Source organism: Bison bison, unplaced genomic scaffold (assembly GCF_000754665.1).
Source record: "Bison bison bison isolate TAMUID 2011002044 unplaced genomic scaffold, Bison_UMD1.0 scf7180017864349, whole genome shotgun sequence".
Taxonomy (NCBI): domain Eukaryota; kingdom Metazoa; phylum Chordata; class Mammalia; order Artiodactyla; family Bovidae; genus Bison; species Bison bison.
The window spans coordinates 543,521-554,258 of record NW_011494921.1 but is presented as its reverse complement, the minus strand read 5'-3'; positions in this window follow the sequence as shown (position 1 = coordinate 554,258).

The window sequence follows — 10,738 nt, the reverse complement described above, 5'->3', positions numbered from 1 at the left end:
TGGAAACAGTGTCAGACTTTATTTTTGGGGGCTCCAAAATCACTGCAAATGGTGACTGCAGCCATGAAAGTAAAAGACGCTAACTCCTTGGAAGGAAAGTTATGACCAACCTAGATAGCATATTCAAAAGCAGAGACATTACTTTGCCAACAAAGGTTCGTCTAGTCAAGGCTATGGTTTTTCCTGTGGTCATGTACGGATGTGAGAATTGGACTGTGAAGAAAGCTGAGCGCCAAAAAATTGATGCTTTTGAACTGTGGTGTTGAAGAAGACTCTTGAGAGTCCCTTGGACTGCAAGGAGATCCAACCAGTCCATTCTGAAGGAGATCAGCCCTGGGATTTCTTTGGAAGGAATGATGCTAAAGCTGAAACTCCAGTACTTTGGCCACCTCATGCGAAGAGTTGACTCATTGGAAAAGACTCTGATGCTGGGAGGGATTGGGGGCAGGAGGAGAAGGTGATGACAGAGGATGAGATGGCTGGATGGCATCACCGACTCAATGGACATGAGTTTGAGCAAGCTCTAGCAGTTGGTGATGGACAGGGAGGCCTGGCGTGCTGCGATTCATGGGGTCGCAAAGAGTTGGACACGACTGAGCGACTGAACTGAACTGAGTAAAGGTCAACTTGACCTGGACTACCATAAGATTGAAAATTAGCTTCTTTGTGATTTATCCATTTTAAAGAAGGGCTTCAAAAAGGATACATTTCAATGGTGAGATGAAAAACTAAGAATTGTCAAACCTAAAAAATTCTTTATTGGGAGCTGCTGTATCAATGCATCTTGAGGTCAACACCTTAACTTGTTAAGATATTTCACACTTGTATTAAATTCCACTTGTAATTGTGCTGGTATTTGGAATCAAAGCATGTGGGATGGAATGCTTATTTACACGTGTGGGACATAGTTCAACACGTCGTATGCCCAGGTGTGTCGGACTCTTTGTGGCCCCAGGGACCATAGTCCACCAGGCTCCTCTGCCCATGGGATTTCCCGGGCAAGAATACTGGAGTCGGGTGCCATTTCCTACTCCAGGGGATATTCCCGACCCAGGGATGGAACTGAGTCTCCTGCACTGGCAGGCCGGTTCTTTACCACTGGTGCCATCTGGGAAGACCCAACAGAGGTGACCCCTGGGACTTTAAAGCCTTCCCTGGTGGCTCAGACAGTAAAGGGTAAGCTTGCAATGCAGGAGACCCAGGTTCTATCCCTGGGTCTGGAAGATCCTTGGAGAAGGGAATGGCTGCTCAGCTCAGTATTCTTGCCTGGAGAACTCCATAGTGGGTCTGTGGGGCCACAAAGAGTTGGATACAACTGAGTGACTAACACTTTCACTGCACTTTTCACGGAGACTTAACGAGGAGGCAGTCGAGTTGGTGACATACCTAACCCTGACCCTCACACTTTCCAGCCCCCGACCAACCGCTACAGGCTGCGCTCCCGTTGTGCAGGCAGGCCTGAACTTGATGTTGAAATACACCCAAAGGAAAAGTCAAATCTGGCCCTTTCTCCCCAAAACTTCTGGTATAGTTTGAAAAACAGCAGTTAACAAGCAGAGAGCAATCTTCACAGGGAAAAATGGATACTAAATATAATGTAGGCGTTATGAGTTAAAAACAAGTGGTGAGAAATGTTGACCGTCTGCAACGACCATTCCTGGTCTGATTTGTGCCAGGAGAGGGGACTTTAGAAGTGACAAAGGAATTTACATTTGTTCATAAAATACATTCTGTGCTACTGAGGGGAGTTGTCCTTTAACATTATTCAAATTATAATTACAAAATGGGAGTTTTGACAGCTCAAGCATTTATTCATAATATTGGCCAGATTCCACCTTGGAAGAGTAAGGATAGGTTAAAAACCACAGCCAATTCAATTATTTAATTTCACTGTATTAAAGCTCAAGGTTGCCAGATGATCTCATTACCGAATAACATCCTAAGGTCATGCTGAGAAAATGAAGGATTCTATGCCAGACAAACTACTCCCAAGGGAAACTGCTGGCCAGTGATGCTTTTGAAGTTGCAAAACGGCTGTGTTTTTCATTGGAAAATTCCATCCTTCACCCCTGGTATCCTTGAAGGGTTCCTAGGCTTACCCAATCTAGTGCAATGGAGCCTTGTCTTTATCAGTGTAAAAGACGCTCAGAAACACACAAAGGACAACTAACAGCAATCTTTCCCACTGGCTCACCCGGGAAAAAATCTGCCTGCAGTGCAGGATGTGTAAAGAGGCGTGAGTTCAATCCCTGGGTCAGGAAGATCCCCTGGAGAAGGGAATGGCGGCCCACTCCAGTAGGCGTGCCTGAAAAGGCCCATGGCCAGAGGAGCCTGGTGGCCTACCGCCCACGGGGCCACAAGAGCTGGACTCGACTGAGTGACTAAGCAGCAGCAGCAGCCTGAGAAGCAGTTTTGTGATCGATTTTGCAATGAGACCACTTAGGTCTATGAGAGTCACAGGAGAGAGCGGAAGGTTGGGTGTTAATGACAAGTGCCTTCCACATAGTGGGATGATCAGTATTTGCTGGTTGTTACAGACACTATCGTAGAGACGTTGAGCTAGTGTGCGTGCTAAAACAAGTGACCGTGCGGAAAGACCGACAAGTCCAGCTTTCCCTCCTCATCTTTTAGGACCTGTTTTATGGTGGGACTTGGCAGAAGTGAAAAGTTCAGGTTCTCTCTTAAAAGAGAAAGTATATACTTCTATTGAGGCAAGGAATACGCCCCAAAGAAAGTGGCTTCAGTGTGCCAGTGAGAATTCCAGAAGAGGGATATTGTAAAAGCCCCTACCGAGTAGATTCAGGTCAGGGAAAATATATACCTTGGAGAGGGATGGAGACATGAACTTGTTTAGAAGTTGGCTCTCTTCAAAGACCCTAGAGTGTAAAGTATCATGTAATTGATCCAAGTGGACAATATGTCAATCAACAAATCTAAACTGAGCTGACTGTTACGTGAAAGGCATCTCACCCTCCAAGCTCCTTCTAAATTTTCCCAACGAAAAAGGTGAGCATTGTGCACTGATGTCTAAGTAATGGGTATTACAACACAAATATGTTTGAGAAATGCCAAAAGAGATGCTGTAATTTTTCTGTGTGGTCTCGGCACACCGCTGTGTGGTAGGAAGAGCTCCCTCTGGGCATTAAGCTTTGACTATCGGGGTTCTAATCCCAACTCTCCCGCTCAACAGCTTCCTAGCATTTCTCAGCATTAGGAGAGGAGCTGGAATGAGACTCAGTGTGGTTTCATCAGAAGATCCAGGTGTGTGCTCAGCTATGCCCTTCCATTGCTTTCTGACTCTAGGAGAGTCATTATTTGTTTCTGTTCTTTTTAGTTTGTTTAATTGTGATGACGATGAGCTAGATCATCTCTGAAATTTCTTATTGCCTTAAACCAATCCCTCAAAGCGTAGCATAAATATACTGTCCCTGAAATGACTGTGGATTCCAGATGTACCTTTGTTTCTTGCCAGATTGTTGAGGCATTGTGGAGTAACATTAAGTATTAGAGCTTTTGAGGTGAGACCCAAGGACAGGCACTTAACTGCTCTGAAACCTGGTTTTCTTACCTTTAAGTGAAAGTGAAAGTGAAGTTGCTTAGTCATATCCGACTCTTTGCGATCCCATGGACTGTAGCCTACCAGGCTCCTCAGTCCCTGGAATTTTCCAGGCAAGAGTCCTGGAGTGGGTTGCCATTTCCTTCTCCAGGGGATCTTCCCAATCTAGGGATTGAACCTGGGTCTCCTGCACTGCAGGCAGATGCTTTACCGTCTGAGCCACCAGGGAAGCCCAAGTTGGCCTTTTCTTGCCTTTAAGACTGGACTAACATTCCTGCTTTACAAGGTTTCTGCAAAGGTAAGAGATAAGGAACTATAATGTCTAAGGCCCACTGTGGGCCTTCAATAGATGGCGGTGTTTTTTACCTTTACCTCCGTGAACCACTTGATGCCAAAGTGTAGCATTATTCCTTGGGGAAAATAAAATAGACTTCATAACAGTCTACAGTTTCTGTGGTAGACAGCATAATGCTCTTTTGTAATAGAGATGGTGATCAGGTATGAAATTTTAGGAAAGTGTGTTACTGGACTTCAGCAGGAGCCCACTACTTTACAAAGGTATTGGATGTTACCTCTGTAAAATCTTTACTCAGATCTTACGGTTACTTCTGACACCTGATCTCATTAGATTGGCTCCAGCAGGCCCCAAAATTAACCTGAAGGGCTACAGTGTGGACTGGATGAATCTTCTCCAGCGCCACTGTTCTCCATCTTTCCTTCCCGCTCCTCTTTTCGCCGCCGCCCTGGCACGGCGCCACCCCTTTGCACTGTGCTTCTGCATTTTCGCCCCCCTGGGTGCTGCTGGATGCCGCTTCCTCTTTCTCGGACACAGAACAGCAGGCAGCTTTCCTGCAACCTCACCTCTTTGCTTCATCTTGTTTGGAGCAATAGTGGTCTCGTGAGGTGCAAAATTAGAAACCCTTTACTTTTTACACAGTGATGTTGGATTCAGGAGTCAACTCCGAATGAGTTCATTTACTCCACTTTCGAGCATCTGTCATTCTCTGTTCTTGAACCTGGGACTTCCTGTTGATTCTCACTGATTTGTATTTGCTGCGATGCCTTTCCCAGCCTCTCCTTGTATAAAGCACGATTCCTGTTCTCAGAGTTTATCGTCCATTCCTCTCATGAGGGAGCGGGGTAGACAGTCCCTGGAGACAAGTGTGAGCTGAGTGTTACCAGCAGCAGATGCTGTAGGAGGAAGAAGAGGTCGCTTCCGGCTGGACCAGGCTGCCTCCTGACGGGCAGGGGCTCTCGAGCTGACCTTCGGCAGCAAAGGAGGGGAAGCTCAGGCCAGGCGTGGGACTGGATGGTGCTGACCACGTGGTTTGTGCACAGAAATTACACAGAGGATTCTTCTTGCACAATCAGTTCATCAGCTCATTTCTGCCATGGACGTTTCTTAGCCTAACACAGGGAAGAAAAGCGGGTGTCGTACACTGGATGTGTGAGCCTGGCCGGATAATGTGTCCACATAAAGTTCGGTTTTCTCGACAGTCACAGCCAGCTGGGTTGGTGCTAGATGGAACATGTTCGTGGCAGAAGGCAGCCCCTGGGGACCGTGGGGTGTCACCTCTCCCTCTGCCCCACGTCCATTACGTTTGGGACCAGTGGCGTCGCATTATCTTTATCTCCAGAGTTTATTCATTGTACATAAGAGTTTATTCACAAATTAATTCACATATTTCTGTGAATAAATCCAAATACAGTCAGTCTGTAGACTTCCTGGTTCTTTGTTATGTCTGGAATATTTCTGTGATGGATGGAAAGACATTAATCAATAATTCAAAAGAAACCTTATCAAAAGTCTAAGCACATAAAGCAGAAGATTGTGACTGGGGCTTTTGGCGGTTCAGCTCCAAAGTCACCCTTTATTTTTAAGTGTTTTCCTGTCCTAGTGCTGCTGTGATAAAACAGGACAGACTTTGTGGCTTCAAGCAACAGATTTTATTCTCGCACCAGGAAGGCTGCCGGGGGCGGGGGGTGGGGCTTCCCTGGTGGCTCAGATGGTAAAAAATCTGCCTGCAATGCAGGAGACCTGGGTTAAATCCGTGGAAGATCTCCTGGAGAAGGGAGTGGCCACCCACTCCAGTATTCTTGCATGGAGAAGCCCATGGACAGAGGAACCCGGTGGGCTACAGTCCCAGGGATGGAAGGGAGTTGGACACGACTGAATGACTAACACAGTGCTGGAAGGCTGGAGGTCCCAGTCAAGGTATTGGCAGATGGGACTTCCCTGGTGGTCCAGTGGTTAAGACTTTATCTTCCAGTGCAGGGGGCATAGGTTAGATCCCTGGGCAGAGAGCTAAGATCCCACATGCCTTGCAGGCAAAAACTCAAAGCGTAAAATAGAAGCAACATTGCAACAAATTCAATAAAGACTTAAAAAATGGTCCACATCAAAAAGAAAAAGTATCTTAAGTGCTGGCAGGGCCACGCTGCCTCTGAAGGCTCCGGGCAGGTCCTTTCTCTTCTCTCCTGGTATCTGGGTGTCCATGCCCCTGGGCGCTCCTCGGTTGTTGGACAAACTGCTCCAGTCTCTGCCTCTGTTACCACATCGTGGTCTCTTCATGTCCGAACCTCTGTCCCCAAATTTTCCTTTCCTTCTAAAGACACCACCCACTTTGGATTTAGGGGCTCGCTAATCCAGTATGACTTTTTCTGAATTTTTAAAAAACTGAGATACATTGACATATAACATTATATTAGTATCTGGCACACAAGATGTGTGTGTGTCTGTGTGTGTGTGTGCGCGCGCTAAGTTGCTTCAGTCGTGTTCCCATGGACTGTGTGACCCCATGGACTGTAGCCTGCCAGGTTCCTCTGCCTGTGGAATTTTCCAGTCAGGAGTACTGAAGTGGAATGCCATTTCCTCCTGCAGTGGATCTTCCCCACCCAGGGATCTTGCATCTCCAGCATTGGCAGACAGGTTCTTTGCCTCCAGTGCCTCCTGGGAAGCCCATGTATGCTAGTCACTCAGTCGTGTTCGCCTCTGCGACCCCACAAACTGTAGCCCACCAGGATCCTCTGTCCATGGAATTCTTCAGCCAAGAATACTGGAGTGGGTTGCCATTCTCTTCTCCAGAGGATCTTCCCCACGCAGGGATCATTCTTTATCATTTGAGCTACAGGGAAGTCCTGGGAAGCCCCTGATGATTTGATATTTGTATACACTGTGAAACGATCATCGCAGTAAATACGGTTAACATCTATCACCACACAGTGTGACCACTTTTTGTCCCCTTGTGTACTTCATCTTAATTTGATTGTATCCGTAAAGATCCTATGTCTAAGCAAGGTCACCTTCATGGGTGCTGAAGGTTAGGACTTGAACACACCTATCTTTGGAGGACACAATTCCGCCTACGACACGCAGACGGCCCGAGCAGAGGCAGAAATTCCTCCTTGCGGAGGGGCTGGGGCACAGCCAGGTGGACAGAGCATGTGAACTTACAAACTCAGCTTGGGTATTCTTGTTTAAGCTTTTGAATCCAGAGCAGGTGGCCCAAAGTAGTGAAGTCAGACTCCACAACCCACCAGCAGTGGGGCGAATGGCTTTGTGTGTGGCTGTGGCCCTGGGTGGGTGAGAGGGGACGTTTCTGACCTCCTCTGTCAGTCACTCAGTCGTGTCCGGCTCTTTGTGACCCTAGGGACTGTAGCCCACCAGGCTCCTCTGTCCATGGGATTCTCCAGGCGAGAAAACGAGTGCGCACCCCTTCTCCAGGGGATCTTCCAGATCCAGGGATGGAACCCCGGTCTCCTGCACTGCAGGCAGGTTCTTTACCATCCGAGCCGCCAGGGAAGCCCTGGTCTCCTTTGGTTCCTGCTTAATTCCTGAGCTGGATCCTCTGGGCTTCCCTTCAGTTCCCTCCTGGTCCAGATGTCCTTTCACCTAATTCCCTCTCCTTTGTTTCAAACACAAAAAGTCTGATTTTTGTTGTTGTTGTTGCTGTTGTTCTCAAGCAAGAACTCTGAGTAATGGCAATATCATATTAAAGTAATTTATTATCCAAACATTTCCAGAAGGTTCTGAGGGGCAGCAGAACCCGAGCACAATTAGCTTCAGGAGAGTAACTTCCATTAAGAACATTAATTATGGCAGGACATTAAATATTGACTACCAAGTTACCCTTTTGTTGTAAATATTTTATACAAATGACAAAGGATAAAGCTACTTCATAAATAAAGTAGTTACGTCAGGAAATTTCAGATTTTATTCTTCAGTATCTTAGAGGTCTGAAAGGGAAATTCAAATTATTTTTAAAATTGAAATTCAAAGTTTTACGAAAAAAAGAAAAGGAGTTCAACTAGTATTATTCCTTTTAATAATTTTTCTGGCTGTTGAAGCAGTCCCCAAATGCAGGACCATCTTCAAATTTAAGGAAATTCTCCCATTCGGTATGAATTAATCAATTTTCTTGGTTAAACCAATGTGTCTGTAAAGCAATTAACCAGCCGTTGAAGTAACTGGCTGTGCGGAGGGCCCAATTTGTCAGTCTAAGTGTGGCAAGGGCTCCCTCTACTGGCGCCCCACAGAAACTAAAGCTCTCTGCTCTCGTGGCTGTAAAGGAAAAAAAAAAGGCAGTCACTTGGTCTTCCCTGGTGGCTCAGATGGTAAAGAATCCACCCGCAACGCAGGAGACGAAGGTTTGATCCCTGGGTCAGGAAGATCCCCTGGAGAAGGAAATGGCAACCCATTCCAGTACCCTTGCCTGGGAAATCCCATGGATAAGCCTGTGGGCTACAGTCCAGGGGGTCCCAAAGAGTCAGACACGACTATGCAACTTCACTTTCTTTCTTTCTCTAGTCACTTAGTCGCATTTGACTCTTTGGGACCCCCCGGACTGTAACCCACCAGGCTCGTCCATGGGATTTTCTAGGCAGGACTACTGGAGTGTCTTGCTATTTCCTTCTCCACGAACTGTAAAACAGGGCTTCAAAAACAAGAAGCAGTTTTACTGTAACCCCCTTGAAAATTGTCTGAGGTAGTAGCCTCAGGGTAGGAACAAGAAAAGGCACAGATTAAGAAATCAGCTGTGAAGGAATCTTGGCCTACCGCTCTCTGGATTCAAATGAAAAATGGATACCAATAGAATGTTTGTTTGGTAGAAAAATTGCAAAAGCCACAAGTGTGAGCCAAGTATTAATTTTAAATTTCCTAGTGGCCATATTTTTAAAAAAGTAAAGCCAAACAAGTAAAATTTATTTTAATTATGTATTTCCTATTCAACCCAATATATCTAAAACATTATCACTTCAGCATGCAATCCATATAAGAAATTAATTAGCTATCCTTTATTGAGCTTAAGCCTTTGAAATCTGGATTGTATTTCCCACTAGCAGTACATCACAGTTTGGATTAGCCACATTTCAGGGGATCGGTAGCCCCGTGGGGCTAAAGGTTGTTAGTTAGACATTGTGGGAGCAGAGAAACTCCAACAGCAAGGACAGGAACACGAGAGACATATTAGCTGTTTCATAATTTATAATTCATAGCTCAGGGTGGCATCTCACAATTTGTCCAAAGCCTGTTTAGAAAAGGACCGTCAAAGATGAATATATTGGCCGTCAAGAACTGTGAGATTTGTTTCCTTTGCATGATTGTTGATGATACTCTGTACAAGGCTCTGGAGAGTGATTTGACATCATGCATCCAGAGCTTTCAAACGTTCCCAGCTTACACTGTGGGAATGGGAGCAGCGGGGTCTGAGCACAGGCTGGCTCTGGGTATTGAGAAATGGAATATCTCCCACCGTATCAGTGAACAAGGACGTCACAACATCGGTATTGCAGCCCTCCACCGTGAGCCGGCGAGCCCTAAGGGCACTCAGGAAGGACAGGAACGCCTACCGTCCAGCGGTCCTCAGGCTGCAGCCAGCCCTCCAGAGGGCCCCACGGGAGCTCGGGATGTGGAAAAACACAGGAACTGCCTCCACACAGGAGGTGCACACGGAAGGAATGACTTCAGGGAGCCCAGACTCCTGCATCCTCCCACACACGCAAGAGCGCTCAATTCCTCAACTTGGGATATCTGGTTTTAATTAATGATGCTCTTTTGACGTTCAGACTACCTGCCTTTTGTTGCAAAACCTCCATATAACCTGGCTCTGCCCTCACCTCCTGGAGCCTTTCTCTCAGGCTTACTTGAGATGCTGCCTCCTGGATTTGTTGTTGGTCAGTCGCTCAGTCGTGTCCGACTCTGGCGACCCCATGAACTGTCCATCACCAACTCCCGGAGTTTACCCAAACTCATGTCCATTGAGTTGGTGATGCCATCCATTCATCTCATCCTGTTGTCCCCTCCTCCTCCTGCCCCTAATCCCTCCCAGCATCAGGGTTTTTTCAAATGAGTCAGCTCTTCGCATCAGGTGGCCAAAGTATTGTAGTTTCAGCTTCAAGCATCAGTCCTTCCAATGAATATTCAGGACTGATTTCCTTTAGAATGGACTGGTTGGATCTCCTTGCAGTCCAAAGGACTCTCAAGAGTCTTCTCCAACACCACAGTTCAAAAGCATCAATTCTTTGGCGCTCAGCTTTCTTTATAGTCCAACCCTCACATCCATACACGACCACTGGAAAAACCATAGCCTTGACTAGATGGACCAGTCTTAAAAATTTCCACTGAGTAAAGCATAACGCTCAGCTTCTAGGCTGTGGCTGTGTTTTAAGTGGGTAGTATCAAGCTCCCGTTTGACAGTAGCATGGCTCTCTCTCTCTCCACCTGGTGCGTCTCTGTGGGCTCTCAGGGCAATGCAGTTCTCAGTGGCACAGGTCTAGCCCGGACCCATGGGAAGAGCCTTGAGACTGCTCATCAGCACTTTCTTGGCAGGCTTTCCTTACTCTTCTTGTGGGATCTGAGCCTGGGTGGCTAGTTAAATGTAAGATGCATGTATAAAATTAGTGAATTAATGAATATAAGGTAACTAATTAAAATAAGCATATAATTAAGCTCATGAAATGTACTATTGATTATAAAAGTCTTTGTCCTCAGAGGCATTTTTGGTGGGTCTAATTAGAAGCAGCCACAGCTTGCGGGGGAAGAGCATGACTTTCCCAACAGGGCCCACTTCCTCTGCCCCAGAACAGGGTTTTGCCCCAGGAAAGGGTCCGAGTCGCAGACCAGGAGCTTGGATGAAGCTGTTCAACCGCCTGATGCTATTAGGAAAAAAGGGAGGCAATTTA